The following is a 21,597-nucleotide window of genomic DNA, read 5'->3' as shown; positions in this document are numbered from 1 at the left end:
CCTTCTACATTCCATGCCCCTCCAGGGCAGACAAAGGGAGTCTTTCCTGCTTTTTTTTGGCAGCCATATTTCATTGCTGACTCACTTTGAGCTGGCAGCCATTGGAAACCCAATCCCCTCTCCATTACAAATTGTTGCTTAGCCATCCTACACTTCTGAAGCTAATTTTTAGAACAGACAATTCACCTTTCAATTAAAACTCTTTGCAAATGTACAAATGGCTTCTCTGGGTTAAACATGTAATGGACTCTCTCTTTGAAAGCCTTCTTAGGACATAGACTGTCATCAGTGTGTGTGTGTGTGTGTGTGTGTGTGTGTGTGTGTATTTTTCAGGTCAATGCCTTCTTGCCTCAGGGTTAGCTAATTAAACACTGTGCCATACACAGAATCAATTGCAAAGAAAGCCAATAACCACTAATAGCTTGTTAGTACGCAGCTTATGGCTGCCCACCACCGCCATAGCTGCAAGTCGACTTACTAGTTCCCCAAGCAAACCCTCCCCAGAAGCCTCAAGACCAATCCAGGCAGGGAATTATTGCATTAGAAGCAAAGATACAGTCATCAATCAGTCCCCCGGAAAGCAATAAAGACCCCTCCGACCCCCTCCTTCCTCCTCTCCCCCCAAATCGTCAGTGTTCACAGGAACAGAAGAAGGAGAATGGGGCAAACTGTCATCCCATCATTTCTTTCCTGAACTTCACAATGGATCACCATCTAATTGGAGTGCTTACAGAGCTGACGCTCCGAGTAGAAAACGGCTTCAACAAAGACAATCTTGTACTTGCTTTAGGCTTGTAGATGACTAAGGAAAAGTCTTTGGGGCGCTAACCTAAGGATCAGAGTTTGAAAGCAAACACTCTGAATTCAGCCAAAGCAGGAAAGAAAATGAAGCCAGAGAAATGAATTTGAGCTACCCAGCGCAAATGTGGGAAATGCCTGAAATGGTCTCATGTGCATAGTGTCATGAGAAGGTATGAAAATTCTTGTGCTAAGATGGGTGACGATTCTCTTGAAAACTCCCGAGAGCTGAGCTTGGGTCCGACTGCCTCCTTGCCATTCCACACCCTCCCCCGTGGCCTCAGGTCTCATTGGGACTTTCATTTCCTTCATTTTCCCTTTTATATTTCTTACATCTCACTTTAAAAAGAGAAAAAAAAGTACCTATCATTCCTCTTTCACCATGACGCACAAACACTTAGGGTCATTGAGAGAAAGCTTCTTGGTAGGAATGCAGACATTTCCCTGAAACTGTAATCTACAATAGAGATATTAACAAACTGTAATCTACAATAGAGATATTAACCAAGTACTTACCCCACTTTTTTCCAGTGGTAGAGGACTGTGGGCTTAAAGCATTACATACAATATGAGAATTATTGGATGTGTTAGTTTTGTTGAATTTCCCCACCTTTCTTCTTATTATTCATTACACGGGATAGTAAGTTATCAATAAAAATTACATATATATATACATATACATAATGCACATATACGTGTAGGCATTTTTAGTGCTGACTCTTGTTGGTAGGTTTTATTCTTCAGAACGCTCTTATAAAATGACTAGTATGTTTTTATACAGAGGGGGGGTTGGACAGAGTGGATAGAGAGCTAGCCTCCTCATCAGCAAGACCCAGGTTCAAGTCTTACCCTTGACACCACACTCTGTCTGTATAACCTTTGCTGATCACTTAGCCTCTTAGGATCCCAGAGCTGCAGAGCAGTGGCTGCCTCTCCTTGACTAAGGGAAGTGACCCTTCTGACCTCTTCCTCACCTGCAGAATTACTACCTCGGGCTCTCCTTGCGTCTTGTCTAGATCTTGGTATCACTCTCCTAGTTGATGCTGTTGCTTCAGCTCTGTCCCTGTTCTGGTCCATTCCATTCTCTGAAGCCAGAGGAAGCTTCCTGATGCTCTGATCTGACCAAATGATGCCGCACTCAGCCGCCTCCAGGGGCTTCCTGTTGCCTTTGGGACAAAGCACATACACTTGTGTTTAGCTTTTGATGCTTTTCCTAGCCTGGCCCCACCTCATCTTTCCAGCCTCATTGGATATTATTTCCCTTCTCACCAATTCTGATCCAGCCTCCACTGTCCTTCTCTGTTCCTCACTCACAAAGCCCCATCTCCCGACTCCATGTTTTTGCCCTGACCATCTCCCAGTCCCAGAATGCCTTCCTTCCTTCCCTCCTTCTGTCTGTCACAGAGAGGGCATGTGGGCAGAGGTGGCCTCCCAGAGGAGTGGGGCCAGGACCCCAGGAGGATTGGGACCAAGTGTGCGTTGTGGACTGCCCCCCCAGCCCCAGAACCCAAGTCCATCATTCTACAGGTCTCTTCCTTCCCTTAGGCTCCCTCAGGGAAGCCTGCAGCCTTTCTCTCCATTCCTGCTCTTGTTTCTCATGCTTCCTTTATGTTTTTAAACACTTTTAGCCACAGGCTTTTGCTGGTCTGAATTTACTTGTTGGAAAGGAAGTTAGGAAGAAGCAGTCAAATCAGGACCATTCCTGGAAGAGTGAGGGAAAGACTCTATATAAGTGAGCAAGAATTGATTCAGGTCTATGTGCCTGACATTGTGCTGGGAGTACAGATACAAGGGCAGTTGGTGGGGTCAGTACCTTGAGCTGTTTGTTCAAAGCCCATTTGGGTCTGGTTGTTGTATACTTACTTTGGGGTGTGCCAAGGGTCCAATTTGTTCCCCATATACACATATGCATCCCCCATTCCACTACTTGGATCACTGATTTAAATCTGGGAAAGGTCTTCCTCACTGAATCATCAAATGATAGAAGGGATGCCTAGAGGTGCTGGGATTCCTCAAATCACACAGCTACTAAACAAATCCCAAACAGGCCTCAAATCCAGGGCCCTGATTCTTACCCTGCCTCCTCTGCCGTACTCTAACCACAGATGTGGTGGCTCTAAGGATTTCAATTCCCCCCAGACTTAAAATCAGGCCAAAACACATAGGCCTTAAAAAAAAGCCATGCTTTAAATCACAAGGCAAATTCAAAAGTTTAACAGGAGGACCATCTCTGCCATTGTTCATATTTCATTTTAAATTAAATCACAGGAATAAAACAATTTTCTCTCTTCTCTCTCTAAGAGCTTTACCCATTAGAACCAGAATGACGTTGAGTGATTGCAGAATTAATGAAGCCATCGTTGCTGTTCTCTAGGAATTTAGGGATAGATTCATAAAAGGTACTTTTTGTGCCAGAGCTCCCTACAACTAAGGCCTGCCCGGGTTGAAGGGAAAGCCAGGAACAAATGCTCTAGGTTACCTGGTTTCTCCTGCAGAGGGATCTGGCTGCCCCGGGTACAAGGTCCCAGCAGCTATCAGTGGGGTCCTAGACCAGGTTCCTTGTTGTACTTTCAAAGTGCAAAGACCCCACCTTGAACAGCCCCGTTATCTATCACCCTATTACTAGGATCAGACAAAACCCAAGGTATTCTTGTTAATTAGACCTGGGAAATAATTCCAAGGGAGTCATTGAGCACTTGGTTGGGCTCCTAACCCTTAAGGGCCAGTGCTCAATCCTTACTCCATCCTCAGGTCCGTTGAACAGGATCCCTTGGAAATTTCAAAATGTAGGAGATGATGTGCTCCTGGGCCATGCAAGGACTACTTACAGGATCTGGAGGTGTTTTACCTGCAAGAAAGTGAAGGCTGTAGGAAGGCCATGGGGGCTGATAGCAAACACAGGTGAACCTCACTCATCGTGGTCTCGGGACAAGACACAGTAAGAGGAAGCTGCATAGAGGTCACTTTCAGTTTAGGGTCAGGAAAATCCTGTCTTCTTGTGAGAGCTGCCCCAAAGTGGGCTGGCCTGCCTGTGGACACAGGTATTTTTTCCACAATCGAGGTCTTCCATTGCAGGTGGGATGCTATGAAGGAGATGCTTCCTCAGGTAAGAGGTGGATTAAAATAGCACCTTGGGTCCCTCGTTCCTCAGAGAATCTGTGCTTAAAATGGGAAAAACTGTGTGAAGAACTTCCAGCCAAGGCTATTAGGCCTCTCATCAGTAAGTCCCTGACCCCTTTAGGGACAGTCTCAGAAGCAGCAATGATTTAGGGCTCCCATGCAGCCACATCCTTTACAGTGTGCTTGGAAAGTGGGGGCAAGGAAAGGTTTCTTTTTTTTCCCTGTGATTTAATTTGGAATGAAAAACGGCTTTACTGAACTTTTTTGGGTTGCCGACAATACTCTGCTCCCATGAAGGGATTTTTTTTAGTGACATCTTGTGTTTCCATCACAGTTGAGAACAAGAGAGGAGGAAAAGGATTTAAAATATAACAAGAGCTGTTTAGCTATAAGGGATATGCAGGGTTAGAATTAGGGATGATCTAGAAATGAAAATTTATAAAACATGGAGTATCAACTTTGGCAGTTATCCCTTTGCTGAAAAGTCATGTCCATCACATGGAAGGTTTTCCTAGTATGGACTGGTGGGGTGGACTTTGTATGCTAAGTTTTATTGATTCTAAATCCATGATCTCTGTCTGTCTCTGTTTCTCTGTTTCTTTCTGTCTTTCTCCATCTCCCCACCCCCTGCCATCTCTGTCTTTGTCTCTGTCTCTCTGTCTCTGTCTCTCCCTCTCTATCTCTCTTTGTCTCTGTCTTTTTCTCTCTCTGTCTCTTTCTCTCTTTCTGTGTCTCTCTGTCTCTGTCTCTCTCTAATCTAATGGGCAGAAAATATTCATATAACTTTGCAGAAACAAGATGGATAGATGGATGGATAGATGGTAGAGTAATAGATAGATAGATGATAAATTGGAAGCAGTTGAAGAAGGAAGGCATTGAGATTAAAGAAGACTGCAAAAGACTTATTGCAAAAAGTGGGATTTTTCACTGAGATTTAAAGGGAGATAAGAGAGAATTTTTTTAACCTTTTGCAAAGGAATATTTACTTCAAAGATTAGCAAAGTACACACATATCACCCAATATCTCAAGGGAATTATTCCCTCTATGCAACCTCAATCTCTAGGGAAGGTAGAAAAATTAGGCTTCCACATTACCCAATGAGTTTTTCCATAGCATTGGTGCCAACAAGTTAAAGTCCAAAATCCCACTGGACTGGCCTCGGGGACCCTGCTTTCTGAGGCCCTCCCTGAGGGGCCAGCAGCAACATTTGTCTGGAATCCTGTGATCTAAGATCCCTGAAACTTGAACTCCTAGGTCTAAGACTCTACTTCCCTTCTCCTCATCTTGGACAACTGGCTATTCCCCAATCGTCCCCTGCCCTCCCTGATCTGCACAGCCTTCTTCAGTCCTGGAGGCCATCTCTCATGACTAAAACTCCAGCCCCGCCCTCCATCCTTGTTCTTTATGGTATCCTACTAGTTCCAGTCCCAGTTCAGTCTGCTTCTTCCCAATGTCCTCCCATCATTCTTCTAGCTGAAATTCCCTGTCCCTCCTCACCTGGTCTTGTGGTATTTCCCCTGTATTCTCCCTTTGCCCTTCTCCAGTGCTTTGTAGCACACTTCTTTATGCAAGTGGCTCAGATTTTAAGTTCCATGAGGGCAGAGACTGAGTCACTGATCTTTCCTTCTTCAGTGACTTGCACATAATAGCATTATAAAACAAAAGAAACAAACAAAAAAACCCACCTCCATTGAATTGAGTTTGAGGACCCAGGATATCTGTTTATATAACGTAAGGTTTTTGTGACACATCAGTTCCCCAGAGAGAGGATGATGTAAAAGAAAAGTCATTGACTTTGAGTGTTCAAAAGCTGACACTACCACTCACTTATTAGTGTTGTGCCATTGACTAAGTCATTTGCCTCTTTGAGCCTCTCTGTCTTTATGTTTCAAATACAGAGATAAGACCAATAAACTCATCAAACACTTATTTATTAAGCCCATATCAAATGCAAAATCTCTGAGCCTTCTTCTAATGGCTGGAAATTGGAGAAGGGAGAGCATTAGGGAATAGTGAGCCAAATATAAGCCTTACATCCACTTTTTGATGTTTTTTTTTTAATAAAACAACATAATTAAATTGCATGATTCCAGTTGTGGTAAAACTTAAGTATTCACAAATTATTCCCATAAATAAAAGCAAATAGTCTGAATAATTGGATGAGTTGTTTCTCCTTTGAAATCCTGATATAGTCTAACTCCCATAGATTCTTCTAGAAATCCAGAGTGCAAAGGGACCTCAGAGGTCATCTCAAGCAATACTACGACAGAAGGAATCCCCATATTAGTAGCACACCCAGATGTCCTACCGCCTATGGTTTTGTGTCGTTAATTGAGATCTATTAAAAAAAAACTCTACGTTGATTAAATTGAGATTGTAATAAGAGATCAGCAGCGAGAATTTAGACTGCTTACAAGAACCTATTATTTTTATCTTTTTATCCTCAATACTAAGCACAATGCTTGCTTTAAAGTAAGCCCTGCCAAGCTGATTGAAGACTTCCTTTCCCTACTACTTCAGAAAATGCCCCAACAATACTTCACTCCCTGCTCTCCAGCCATATCTGTCCATAGTCTACTACCTTAACCCAGTTTTGGAACCATGACTTGTAATCAAATTAACTCTGTCACTGTTCCTGGATGGGATGTATAGACCTACTTTCCTGTAATTTTCCAAACAAAATTCTCCACCCAAACTACTACTTCCCTTTCCATTAGAATATAAGCTTCTTGAGGACAGAGGATGTTTTTAATTTTGTGTTTGTATCCTCAGCACTTACTCTCCTACTCATACATAGGTACCTAATGATCTGTATCCCTCCCTCCCTCCATTCCTTCCTTCCTTCTTTCCTTCCTTCCTTCCTTCCTTCCTTCCTTCCTTCCTTCCTTCCTTATATTGCATTTAGTTATCTAAGAGAAAAAGAACTTGTCTTTTCTAAGCCTGAATCAGCATGTGTAGGAAGGCAGGTAGGATGATCAAATAAACTTGGTGTGTTAAAGAGGTATCTTGTTCTAGACCCCCTGACCTCCCTTTTAGGAAATATACTAAGTAAATTTATTAGGTAATATTCAGGGTCAATTGCAGGAAATAAAATTGCAAAGGAAAACCTGTAAGTCATGTACAAACTGTCTCACCCAAAGGAGCATAATTTGCAAGTGTATCATACATTAACAAAAATTCACATCCTGGAAACATGTGCTGATCAGGGGAAGGCGCCTAGGCTTTGCGGCCAGGGCATTTTGGTTGTATGAGATGTAGACCTCAGATAAACTCTAGACATCTGCAGTAATTCCAGCAGAACACCAAATGATACTAATAGTGTTGAGATGACATGGACATGTTAACTTTAAAGTTTCATTGATAATTTTGAGGGAATTTGGATATGTGAATGTACTAACCCAAGGTGACACAGATAAAAATTAGTCTTTTCCCCAAAAATCCAATAAGAAACATTAAACTCCTTCCCTCCAAGCCCTCATGTGGGTCCATGATGCCTCGTGCTCCCAACTCTACTTCATGGTTACGTGACTGTTTCCCTGTACCTATTTTCCTACCCTGTTCTCTCCCTCATCATGCCTGACTTCCTCCAGCACCCCATCCCCAGTCCCCACACCGTCTGCTTCTGTACCTCTTCTCAAACACTTGGTTCTATGCTTTCTGTGCCTAATCCCTACCCCATACCCTCTGTGCCTCATTATAATGTGACTGCTGCCTCACTTCACACTGCCATGGTGGTCTTTCCCAGTGAATACCCAAATAACTGGGCCATTTCCTAATTTAATAAATTAACAATTCACTTGGTTAAAGCTACAAGATGAGTTGTTTTTTTATAATGCTATAGCTTACCACTTTACACAATCGTCGAGTTTTATATTTCTATTGCATAGAAGGGTTTCACAAAAGGGATTTTCCTGCTATCATTTACCTGTATGTAGAGTGGAAAGAGTTCTGGACGTGGTTCTAATCCCACCTTTGAGAATTACTAGCTGTGGACCCAAAGAAAAATCCTTTAATTATGAAGTCTGGGTTTTTCATCTGTAAAATGAAGATCATGTAAAATAAAGGGAAAATGAAGATAATGACCCTTTCCTTTGCTGCCATGCAAGGATTTTGTGACAGGAGAGTGCTTTGGCACCCTGAATGACTAGAAGAGTGTGAAAGACATATTACTGTAGGGAAATGCTGCCCTCAGATGACTTCATGCTGACCTTAAAGGGGCAAAAGGGAGAATTAATAGTGACTATTTAGGATAATGTGCCTGAAATTTGCCATCGCTACAACAGTTCCTAATTCAAGAGCCATTCTGCCTAGAAAAAGAACATATTCTCCAAAGCATGGCCTTGGAGCTCCACATGCTGAAGTTCTGTAATTCTGAGGTTCTGTGACCCTTGGTGGCTGAATCCTACAGAGACGTTGATGGATTGATTCCTCTTCTGGTCAATGGATCTGGGCTTCTGCTGTCACTCCAGGTATCTTTACAGTTTTGTTTTTGCTTTTTGGCAGGGCAATTGAGGTTAAGTGACTTGCCCAAGGTCACACAGCTAGTACATGTGTCAAGTGTCTGAGGCCGGATTTGAACTCAGGTCCTCCTGACTCCAGGGCTGGTACTCTACTGACTGCTGCCCCATGGTATCCTTACAGTTAAGAAGAAAGGAAGACATTGTGATATGGGTAACAAAGGATCCAAATAATGTAAAGGTCCAAGGCTATTTCTACACTTACCTTCTCCACATCTATCCCTTGCAAATGGGCCATTTCTCCTTCTTAATCATGTGATTCTTCTAAGGAGGAAGGGGGGAAGGGAGAGAGAGAGAGAGAGAGAGAGAGAGAGAGAGAGAGAGAGAGAGAGAGAGAGAGAGAGTATTAACCAAACAATCTTTGAAAAGAGTTGGACAATAGTCTCCTCTACAATGAATGTCAAGATAAGACGTGGATCCACAGTGAAAGTGAGCATTAATCCCACCCTAAGTTATTTTTAATACAACATTTTTCTGCAAGAATTTTAATGGGTTCCATCTGACAGCGGTTTATTATTCCACTGGGATAGTTTATTTTATAGGAGAAAAGGTAGAGGATTGACAGTGTCAGTCCCCTAATTTATGAGGCAGTAATGCAAAACAGAGTGACAAGCTGTTCTACCTGCCTCCCGAGGAGGTACAATAGATAGGTGTATGGAATTATGCACATACACACCCCAACCCACACGCCACCTCTGAGCCTGTGATGTCATCAATGTAGAGAACTGTCAGTGTGGAAATTCCCTCTATCAAGCAGTCTATCACCAAGAAGTTATTGAGCACTCATTCTACAGCTTGTGCTGTGCTCGGTCCAGGGGACATAAAGACAACAAAAGCAGGAGCAGGAAATATTTATTAAGGTCTTAACTGTGTGACAGGCACCAGAGTAAGCAATGGACAAAAATGAAACAGTTCCTGCCTTCAAAGATGTTACGTTCTAAGAAGACAATATAAGTTTATGTAGAAATATATAAAAGAGATATAGGGTGCTGTTGGGAAGGCATTAGCAGCTGGAAGGAACAGGAAGGGAATCATGCCAAAGGACATGGTGCTTGAGCTGTACCTGAGAGCCAAGGTGAAGGGAGAATAAATTCTAGGCATGAGTTCTATCAATGAAAGGACAAAAAGACAGGAGATAAAGTGACAAGTGTGAGGAGCAGTAAGGAGCCAAATTTAAGCTAAGTGTATTGTTTGTGTACATGTAGTGGGGCTTGAAAAGTAGATTGGACCCAGAATTCAAAGAGTTGTTTTAAATGCCAAGTAGAAGAATGTATATTTTCTCCTAGAGGTCACTGGTATTTATTTGATAGGGAAGTGTTATGGTCAGACCTACACTTCAGGGATGCCATTGTCAACTGAGTGGAGGAGACAATCAAGGCAGCTTAAGAATTTATTTTTAATTTGTTATCTTGGGGGCAGAACCAAGATTCAGAGAAAGCATTCAACCTAGCTCTTCCAACATTCCCCTCCAAATAACTTTAAAATAATTCTTCAAATTGAATTCTGGAGTGGCAGAGCCAACAAAAGGTCAGAATGAAACATTTTTCCAGCCCAAGACAACATTGAAGGTTGGGATGAGAGATCTGTGGCATGGGGGTGGAGGCTGGCCTGGAGCCCACATGAATGAAACATTAATGATGGGACTAGATGATGGTAATAGAAGCAGCAGCAGCAGCTTCAGGAGCTCTTAAGCCAGAGACAGTAAGGGGACCCAGCAAATGGTCAGAAAGAGATTACAAGGGACCTCTGTGTTAGCACTGGAAGCAGGACCAGACGCTGTTTGGCAACTCCACTTCTGAGTCATAATTCAAAGGCTTAAAGGAACAATTTCAGGCCAAAGGATCAAGAACCCTGAGGGGCAGTATTGCTTTTGATCACAAGGGAGCAAGGGCTCTGAGGAGCCCTAATAATTGCAATCCCAAGGGATCAAGTGCCCTTCCCAGGTAAAGCAAAGTACAAACCAGGAAAGCAGTGACCACACCTCTCTGAAGATCATGCCACCTTGGAAGAACAAAGCAAACAAATAAGCAAACTACAAAAAAACAACAAAAAAAACAGAACTAGCTCTGAAAACAGCAAAGTCCAAAAGCCTGGACTCTGAAAGAATACACCTGTCCCACCCCATGGTGGGAACTGAACCCAACTTTAATGTCAATTTCAAAATTGAAAAAAAATAGGGTGAAAAAAATGAACAATAAAAAACCTGACCATAAAAATCCATATGGTGACAGCACAGATCAATACATAAACTCAGAATAAGACAATGAATTCAAAAGATCTATAAGCAAAGCCTCAGAGGAAAAACACAATGAATTGAACACAAGCCCAACAAGATTTCCTGGAAGAGCTAAAATGATTTTCAGAATCAAATAAGAGTGGTAGAGGGGAAATTGGGTAAATAAATTAGAGCAGAGGAAGAAAATTATAAAAGGACAATTAACAGCTTGGTAAAAGAGACATAAAAATACTGAAGAAAATAACACCTTAAAAAAACCAAATTGTCCAAAGGGGAAAAAGAGATAAAAAAATATACAAATAAAAATAACTCCTTAAAAACACAGAATTAGCCAAGTAGAAAAAGAGATACAAAAGCTCGCTGAAGAAAATAATTTCTTTAAAGTTACAATTGGGCAAGCAAAAGCTAATGACACCATGAGACTTCAAGAATCAATAAAAAAGTCAAAAGACTTTTTTTTAAAGAAGAAAATGCAAACTATCTAATCAGAAAAAAAAATAAGTGACCTAGAAAACAGATCTAGGGGAGTTAATTTAAAAATTATTGGACTACCTGGTAGCCATGATCAAAGAAAGAGGCTAGACATCATAGCTCCAGAAATTATCAAGAAAAACTGCCTTGATAGCCTGGAACCAGAGGGTAAAATAAAAATTGAGAAAACCTACCAGTTATCACCTGAAAGAAATCTCAAAATGACAACTCCAAAATTTATAGCCAAATTTCACAGCTCCCAGATCAAAGATAAAATGCTTCAGGCATCCAGAAAGAAACCATTCAAATACTGCCACGCTACAGTCAGAATCACACAAGATTAAGCAACCACCATGTTAAAGCAGTGGAGGACTTGAAATATAATATTCCAAACGGCAAAAGAGCTGGGATTATGACCAAGAATAACCTCCCCAGTAAAACTGAGTATAATCCTTCAACGGAAAAAATGGATATTTAATGAAATGGAGAACTTTCAAGCATTCCTGATGAAAAGACCAGAACTGAAAAGAAAATGTGACTCTTAACTACAGGATTCAAGAAAAGCATAACAAAGTAAACATGAAAGAGATGTCATGATGAACTCGATAAAGTTAAGCTCTTTACCTTTATATATGGGAAGGTGATACATGTAGCTTCTAAGAATATCACTATTATTAGAGCAGTTAGAATAATTCTTCATAAAAGAAGGCATGGGAGGAAGTCAATCATGTGTGGGTGATATTAAAAAATGAATTATTGAGAAAGAGGGATGACTTGGGATAAAGGGGAAGGGAGAGGAAGAATGGGGTAAATCGTCTAACACAAAAGAGGTGCACAAGGAAAAGCTTTTACAGTGGAGGGGAAATGATGGGGGTGGGGGGAGCAGTCAATCCTTGAACTACCTACATCTAAGTTGGCTCAAAAAAGGAAAGATATAGATAGATAGACAGACAGATATATATATGTGTGTGTGTGTGTGTGTGTGTGTGCGTGTGTGTGTGTATGTATATATATACACACATATATACATATATATACATATATATATACATATACATACATACATATATATATATACATATATAAAATAGAAATCTAATTTTATCCAACAGGGAAGTAGGAGGGGAAGGGGATCAGAGAAAGGAGACAGACAATGAAAAGGAGGGCAGATAAAATACAATGGTCAGACTAATTCATTCTTAGTGGAGTTGTGAACTGATCCAACCATTCTAGAGAGCAATTTGGAACTATGCCCAAAGGGCTATAAAATGGTGCATACCCTTTGATCCAGCAGTACCACTTCTAGGTCTTTATCCCAAAGAGAGTATAAAAAAGGGAAAAGGACCCACATGCACAAAAATATTTCTAGCCACTATTTTTGTGGTAACAACTGGAATTGAGGGGATGCCCATCAATTGCGAATGGCTGAACAAGTTGTGGTATATGAATGTGATGGAATACTTTTGTTCTATAAGAAATGAGGAGCAGGCACATTTCGGAAAAACCTGAAAAGATTACCGTGAACTGATGATAAGTGAACAGAACCAGGAGAACATTGTACACAGTAATAGCAACATTTTGCTATGACCAATTTTCATAGACTTAGCTCTTCTCAGCAGTGCAATGATCTAAAACAATTCCAAAAGATTCCCAATGGAAAATGCTATCCACATCAAGGAAAAGAACTATGCAGTCTGAATACAGATCAAAGCATACCATTTTCTCTCTCTTTTGTTTTTGTTTATTGTTCTTTCTCATGGTTTTTCTCTTTTGTTATGATTCTTCTTTCACAACATGACTAATGTGGAAATATGTTTAATATGATTGTACATGTATAGCCTATATGAGATTGCATGCCATCTAGGGGAGGGGGGAGAAAAAGGGAGAAAACAAATTGGAACTCTAAATCTTATAAAAGAGAATGTTGAAAATTAAAATTAATTAATAAAAAATAAATGTTAATGCAAAAAAAGGCAATGCTCAGAAGCAAAACAGGTTTTAGAGGAGGAACAGGATACAAAGAGAGCTAGAAGGATAAACAGAAGAAAATAGGATAGAGGGAAATGCACAGTTAGTAATCGTAACTATGAATGTAAATGGGATTGAATAACACATAAAACAGAAGTAGATAACAGAATGGATTAGGAGCCAGAATCCAATAATATGTTGTTTACAAGAAGCACACTTGAAACAGAGAGACACACTGAGTTAAAATGAGGCGCTGGAGCAGAATCTATTATGTTTTAGCTAAAGTAAAACAAATAAAGCCAGGGGTAACAAATATGACCTCAGACAAAGCAAAAGCAAAAATAGACTTAATTAAAAGAGATAAACAGGGAAATTATGCCTTGCTAAAAGGCACAATAGACAATGAAATAATATCAATACTAAACATATAAACAACAAATGGCATAGCCTCAAATTTTTAAAGGAGAAGTTAAATGAATTATAGGAAGATAAATACAGTAAAACTATGTTAGTGGGGGATCTCAACTTTCTTTTATCAGAGCTAGATAAATCTAACTATCGAATAAGTAAGAAAGGAGTGAAGGAAATGAACAGAATATTAGAAAATTAGATATGATGGACCTCTGGAGAAAACTGAATGGCAATAGAAAGTACATATATATATATATATATATATATATATATATATATATATATATATATATATATATATATATTCATTCTTTTTTTCTCAGCTGTACATGTCACCTTCACAAAAATTGACCATGTATTAGGGCATTAAAAACTTCACAGTCAAATGCAGAAAATCAAAAATACTAAAAGCATCCTTTTTGGATCATAATTCAATAAAATTATTTTAAATAAAGGGCCATGGAAACATAGATTAAAAGTTAATTGGAAACTAAATAATCTAATACTGAAGAATGAGTTCATCAAAGACCAAATCATAGAAGTAATCAATAGCTTCATTATGGAGAGTGAGAACAGTGAGACCTTACGCAATTTGTGGGATGCAGACAAATCAGTACTTAGGGGAAAATTCAGAACTCTAAATGTGTACATCAATAAAAGAGAGAAAGAACAGATTGTTGAATTTGACATGGAATAAGAAAATAACTAGAAAAAGAGCAATTTAAAAATCTCCACTAAAAACCAAAATGGAAATCCTGAAAATCCAAGGAGAGAATAATAAAATTGAAAGTAAGAAAATCATTGAACTAATAAACTAAGAGCTGGTTTATGGGGAAAAACAATAAAACAGATAAAACATTTGGTTAATTCAATTTAAAAAGAAAGACAGAAAATCAAATTACCAGAATTGAAAATGACAAGGGTAAATGCACCACCAATGAAGATGGAATTAAAAGCATTGTTAGGAGTTACTTTGCCCAATTATATGCCAGTAAAATGGACAATATAAATGAAATGGATGAATATTTACAAAAATATAAATTATCCAGAATAATAAGAAGGAATAAATAATAAATAGGAAATACAATACTTAATTTTACTATATATTTAAGGAAAAATTAAAAGCAATACATTATAACCTATTAACAAAGCCGGATAAAGTAGACCTACCATATTCCTTTTATTTGATACCTAAACCAGAGAAAGCAAAATCAGAAAAAGAAAATTATAGACCAATTTACCTAATGAATTGTTGCCAAAAAATATTAAAATACTAGCAAGGACAGAAATATGTCAAAAATTATATACTATGGACCAAATGGGATTTATACCAGGAATGAACTGCTAGTTCAGTATTAGGAAAACAGTTTAGGAAAACACCAGCATATTTAACCATATCAATAACAAAAAATATATTATTCAATAATTACTAAAAATCAATTTAGGTCTGACATCAGGAGAAATTTCCCATGATTAAAGCTTCCTCAAAGTGGAATGAAGTGCACCCAGAGGTGCTTGTCATCCATGTTGTTGAGGAGGTTCTGCACAGTGCTGGGTATCAGCCTTATTGTTTGAGAGATTGAAAGGTCCTTAGAAGCCAGAGTCCAATGCTCCTCCCTCATCAAGGAAGAAGTATCAGCCTAGAAAGGCTGAATGACTTGCTTGAGATCCCAGATACATTTCATCCCAGGAACTTAACTCTTCTGAGTCTAAGTCTCAGAGTTTTACCTCTGCACCACATTCCAAAGCTTTTTCCAGAGCTGTAACTAAAAGGGAACATAGAATCTAGCCCATGCTCCTATGCCATGGTTAGGACCACAGAAGTTTGGGTTAGATACTCTGGAGTACAGCCTCTCTATACACATAACTGCACTCACCTGGGAGAGACTGTCATCTGGGCTCCCACTTTCCAAGGACAGCCTTCTACTCATCTTCCTCTTATAGAACTTATCTTAAGCACAAAAGAATTCCTCGTAATGGGTTCATGTCCAAATGTGAAGCCCTGTGAGAAGATAATGATGATAATTGGAATAATAACATTGTTCTTATTCAGTTGTTTCAATCGTGTCTGACTGTGACCACACTTGGGGATTTCTGGGCAAATATCTTGGAATGGTTTGCCATTTCCTCCTCCAGCTCATTTTAGGGATAAGGAAACTGAGGCAAACAGGGTTAAGTGAATTGCCCAATGTCACACAGATTTCAGATTGCAAAGAGGAGTCTTCCTGACTCCAGGTCCAGACCTCTATCCACTCTACCTTGCTGCTTAATAATAGTATCCAATATTTCTATAATATTTTCAGGTTTACAAAGCAATTTCCATGTAGTATTTTGATGGTTCCTCAAAACTCTGTGAGGTAGGTGCTATTACTTTACCCATTTTACTGGGGAGGAAGTTGACTACTACAGGCACATTGCTTGTAAGTATCTTAAGCAGGATTTGAACTCAGGTCTTCCTGATCCCACATTCAGTGCTCTACACTGTGACCTCCCCTCCAAAGTCCCTCTTGGGTCTAATTTTCTATAATTATATACCACTTTCTTCTGTGATACATTAAAAGCCAGCTCATGCGATGGCATTAGGACCATTAAATATATTCCTTTGTGTGGCATATTTGCAGATGGTGACCTTCTGTGTGATAATCTTGGTGCATTTCCCTCGGATTCCGTGTTATTTTGAGGTCTGCTCCTTCACAACTTTTGGTGCCTGAGATTTATGCTCCTATGCAGTCTGGGCCCATCCTTCATTAGCACCTTGATTTACCATGGGTGCAGATGGTTATTGGAAATAAAAAGTCAGCCATTTCCTCTGATTAAATCTCTCATGGGCGCGCATCTCTTCCTTCGCTATTTCCTCACCATTGCCGATGATTCATTCGAAAGCAGAACAGTGATTATCATAGGATTGTTAAGGCTGAAGTGGAAAGGAAAGTAGGATATTAGGAGAAGTCATAGTAGCTTATTAATATAGATTATGTGCTACAATGAAATGATTTTACCAAGGTATTACCAAGATGATAGATTTATGTATGATGAAGAAAGACAGAAAATTATTCGAGTGTGTCGACAAAGCATAACCAAAAGAATCTCAGAATATTTTTGTGTGTGTCCTGCTTAGCACTGAGCCTCACAGCCTCAGAAAGGGGCTCATCTGCCTCATCACTTGGGGGTTGGCAGGCACAGCAGGACTGCTGCTCCTAGCCCAGCCCTGTGGCATTTGGTGATAAACCCTAATTCTAACTGAGTTCATTTTAACCTACATTTATGAAATAGCTGCTTTGTGCCAGGCACAGTATTCTGTGATGAGAAGCAAAGACAAAACATTCCCTATATTCCTAGAGCTTACATGCTACTTGGGTGAAATCATATGTATCAGAGTCTAAGAGCTCTGGACATGAGAACAGGAAGACCTGAGTTTAAATCCCACCCCAAGCACTTATGGACATAATAGACGGAGATGATAAGAGCACATGCCTTCCAGAATTATTGTGAGGATCAAACACAATAATATATATGATGTGCTACATGTAAGTGCTTGTTATTATAAATCATTCCTGTTTTATAAATGAGGAAACCAAGTCTTTGAATGGTTGAGTGATTTACCTGTGATGACACAGATAAAAGCATCTCAGGTAGGTTTTGACATCCAGTCTCTAGTGATTCTAGGTCCTCAAGGTTCAAATGGCCATAAATGTGCTTGCTTCCTTCCTGGACTGGGTTGTTATTAACACCATCCATTTATGAATGGACTCAGGGGGCCAGTCATTTTCCTACTTCCAAGTAAAGCTGATGATTCCATGTTGAAAGAAAAATCCACTTGCAGTTTATAAATACAGTTTTAAAATCTTTCCATCAGAACTTAATCTCTATGATTTGATTAGGTAGGGTCGCTAATGGTCTAGAATCCAAATACCCTTTAGCAAAGAGATTCAATTATGCCAATGGTTTTCTGAAAGTGGGGTTAGCTAGCACCCATCTCCTCAGACTCTGAAAAATTCAGGTCAAGGTCGACCAAATGGTAATATAAACACTCATGTGAGTAAGGTCCATCACATTGCCAACTGAGAACCACATAAAAAAGGAGTTGGAAGTCATTGGAAGGATGTGTCCAGAACAAGAATCAGGTTGGAATGTAAGTGAGAGTGTAGGAAATAGTGGACAGTCCCCACCACACTCCATTCATGTTGACATAATGTCAAGACATCCAGAGGAAAGCTCTCTTGAGCTGTTCCATGTAGTGGACCCTTTAGGAAGAATTTATAGGTGGATATATCCAGGAGTACTATGGGAAACAGGCTACAAAGAGCACATTTGAAGGGGGTATGTGCTGGGGAGGTCACTTGGGGATTTTGTTGGTTAACTTCCTCTGTAGAGATTTGCATCAGGGTCAGTCCATTTGAGCTTTTTCTCCCAGGGCAGAATGACTGCTTGGATAAGGCTTACAAACCACCAGACCACCACAGCACTCAGAGTGCTCTTTCACTGAAGATGTGACCTCATAACATGGCAAATGTTGGAAAAGAATAAGAAATCTTTATGTTTTCAAAATCTCCGAATTGTCCAATAAACTAAGATCTTATTAGAATTTAAAATCATTTTTTTATGTATTCTAAGTCTGATCATGAACTCAAGAAAAAAAATCCAACCTGTGTTTCTCTAATGGAAATGGCAAACCACCTGGTTTCATTCTATTTGAAGTTCTTTTTTGCAATTGTTATCAATTTAATTAAATTAACTGACCTTTGCAGTGTTTTCCTAGTCTCTGAACTTATGTTTGGCACAAGAAGCCTGGACCTGGGAGAGCCATCCATCCCTTTCTCTGATTCCCCAAGTCTCCTTTACCTCCTGAGTAGGGCCTCTTCTCTTCCTTTCTGTTTGCTAGAGGTGGGCTACCACTGTAGTCAAAACACACCCATCTCCCTCAACCCTCATTTCACCTGGGCTTTAGATAGGAGCTTGTTAAGAACAGTTGGACACACACACACATTCAGAAAAAACAATCTATGACACATTTTATTACCAGAATATCATAGTCTGGGGGAAAAGTAAGCACCCACTTGTTAGAAGTCTGTCAACCTCCCCTCAGTGTGTCCAGCTTGAACTTGGGTGCCAATGCAGTCATTGCAGCTGCTCCCTTCTGTTCTGAGTCCGCTGCCAGGATTGTCCTTGTCAGGTGAGGCAGGAAAGGGGGAGACTGGGGCTCTTGTTTCTCTGCTCCTCCGCCACCCCAAGCAAGGCTTTTCAGGAGCTTACCTGGCACCACTCAGTCCTCACTCATTAACGACATTTTCTGAGTTGTAAATGGTTTGATTTTTTTAAAAAACAAAATCCACAAAGTATGATTGTTTCTTTTCTTCCCAGAAAATCCCAACACACTTTACTCTTTCATTTCACTTCCTTCAATGGCCTTCAGTATTTCAGAATTAATCAAAGGTTTTTTGTTAAAATATTAAAATCCTTAGTATTTAGTTAAAATAACTTGATAGATTGACTCAATAGAGCCCTCTCGGCCTCATTCATACCCAGTTTACGCAGTGAAATGATTAATTTATTTGAGAAGTCTAGACTCTTTATAATTATTGAAGTATAGGTATGGACCACCTCTCCTGTGTGTACCATGAAAATGGAAGTTTCTTGAGGGAAGGGGCTGTTTTTGCTTTTCCACTGAATCTCTAGCATTTAGTATAATGCCTAGCACATAGTAAGCCTTGATAAATGTTAGATTGATTTTTTTCCCCAACCTTCAGTAATAGATGTAGGAGCCTGTAGCTGTAGGTAGATATTTTTCTCTTAACTCTCCACGTCCCTCAGTCAACACAATTATTTAGATTACTTCACATGAGACCAATGGCCGGGATACGAAAAACCCTTTAACCCTAATCCTAGCAAGAAAATGGTTTTACTTTTTTCCCTTCCATAAATTGGCCCCAAAGTTATTGAGAGAGAGAGAGAATAATCATACAGCTACAACCTAGATTGCACGAATAATGAATCCCATAAAGTTGTTGCATTATTCAAATTTGCATTGCATATTTCCATTGGACTGGAACCTGTTATATTTTACGTAACTATAAGTTAATGAGAATTAATATACATGCTAGCCATTCATAGGATTCATTATTTGCACTAATCAGGGCCTATTCATAATAATGAGTTTTTTTGGATCAGGTTAAGTTTGAGGTGCTGGTATAGGACATCCCAATTGGCTACCAGTTCTCATCTGCCTGTAAGATTTATATGGTTCTGTTGTTACCATTGAGATAGCTGATGGTCAGGTAAAGTTCTTGCTATCTCTGGAATTTGATAATGTGATAAGAACCTTCAGACAGCCAAATTAAACCTGGGCATACAGACTTACGAAGTGATGACCGAAATGGGAAATTTGGGATTCTCTATTTGTCCGTTTTCAAACACCCCTTAGGATAATAACCACCCCTTCTCTCCCTGCTCCAGTGGAGGCTAATCCAAGAGCTCCCTTGAAAATTATCAGATAATCTGAGAAAGAAAAGGCCCAGTATAACCTAGGGAATGTCTAAAAGCAACACATTCCCCCTAAAGTGATCTGCTACAAGAAGAAAGATGGTGGTTCCTAGAACTACTTGCTATTTGATGCAATTCAGAGAAAAGCATAAATTCTAATAAGAAAGTGGTTTTTCTGCTAAGGACAGGCTTTTTTGTGGTGAGGGGTTTACTTCGCTGAGTGCCTGAAAGGAAACATAAGTGAATTGTTTACCTGGTGAGAGGGAAGTGATGGAGAACATCACTGAGGCTCTAATGGAGAAGAGCAGTGCAGCGAGTCAGACAATGGTGGGTTTACACCAAAGAACTTTAAACTACCTGAATCACATTTCTTTAAAAACTTACTTCTAAAAGTAGAATTCATCTCCCCAGGTTATGAGCTGACAATTCAGACTTTGCTTCAGGACAAGACCCTGTAGTATATTAAGAATGTGCAGGTCCATATATGTCTGTATATGTTCAAGACTACATTAATGCATTCATGGACAGCTGTGTGTGCGTGAGGCAGAAGATGAGAGGGAAGAGACAACGGACCTTGGGGTCAAGGAAGAGTTGAGGTCAAGTCCTTCTCTCCCATATTAGCTGTGCGATCTGATCTTGGTCCAGTCATTTAACCTTCAGTGACTTAACTCTTAGAGATTTTATGTTGAAGAAAAGATGTCAGCATATATACACATATGTGTATATGCACATGTTTGGGACCTTCCCAAATAAAATAACAGGTCTGGATCCGTCTTCTGCACACCTAGCTAGCTAGCTATCATCTACCTCTTTATCATATAATGAAAATAGATACCAAGTTTATGTCTTCAAGTATGTATAGAAATACAAATAGATGTACATGTGCACATATCTGGATTGTATATGTATATATGTAGTCAGTCAGGAAATAAGCATTTATTAAGTACCTACTATGTGCCAGACACCATACTAAGTGAGAGGAATACAAAGGAAGGCAAAAGATGGCCTCTGACCTAAAGGAGCTCACAATCTAATGGAAGAAATTACATGAAAACAATTTTGAACAAGACAAGGTAGATCCAGGAAAGACTGGAGATAGTCTGGGGAGCAAGGGACTAAGATTAAGAAGGAAGGACTGAGAAAGAATTCTGATGGAAAGTAGGACTTTAGGTGAGCCTTGGGGGAAGCAGGAGATAAGGAAGAAGATAATTCTGGATATGAAAGTGAAAACACTTGGAAATTGGGAGACAGAGTATCTTGTATGAGGAGTAGCAAAGAGACCAGGGTCATTGGATCACAGGGTATATGGAAAGAAATAAGGTGTAAGATGTTCAGAAAGATAGGAAGAGGACAGATTATGAATGGCTTTAAAAGCCAAGAGAAGATTTTCTATTTAAGCCTGGAGGTGAGAGGGAGCCAATGTAGTTTATTGTATGAATGTGTGGAGGGGAGGGTTACTTGATTAGATTTGTACTTTTAGAATATCACTTTGACAGTTGGGTAGAAGATGGATTGGAGGGGGGAAATTAAGTCAGGGAGACCACCCCACCACCACCACAACCCCAGCAGTCATTGTAATAATCCAGGTGTGAGGT

At 39.8% G+C, this 21,597-nt stretch overlaps 1 protein-coding gene across 1 annotated transcript in view; it reads left to right on the top strand.

Annotated features, from left to right (window-relative positions):
- The window catches only part of LOC118850184 (diacylglycerol kinase beta-like), a 53,434-nt gene that overhangs the window by 6,460 nt on the left and 25,377 nt on the right, over window positions 1-21,597 (top strand). The window lies entirely within an intron of this gene.

Source organism: Trichosurus vulpecula, chromosome 5, assembly GCF_011100635.1.
Source record: "Trichosurus vulpecula isolate mTriVul1 chromosome 5, mTriVul1.pri, whole genome shotgun sequence".
NCBI lineage: Eukaryota > Metazoa > Chordata > Mammalia > Diprotodontia > Phalangeridae > Trichosurus > Trichosurus vulpecula.
The sequence above is the reverse complement of the archived record's forward strand: the minus strand, read 5'-3'. Positions and strand labels throughout refer to the sequence as shown.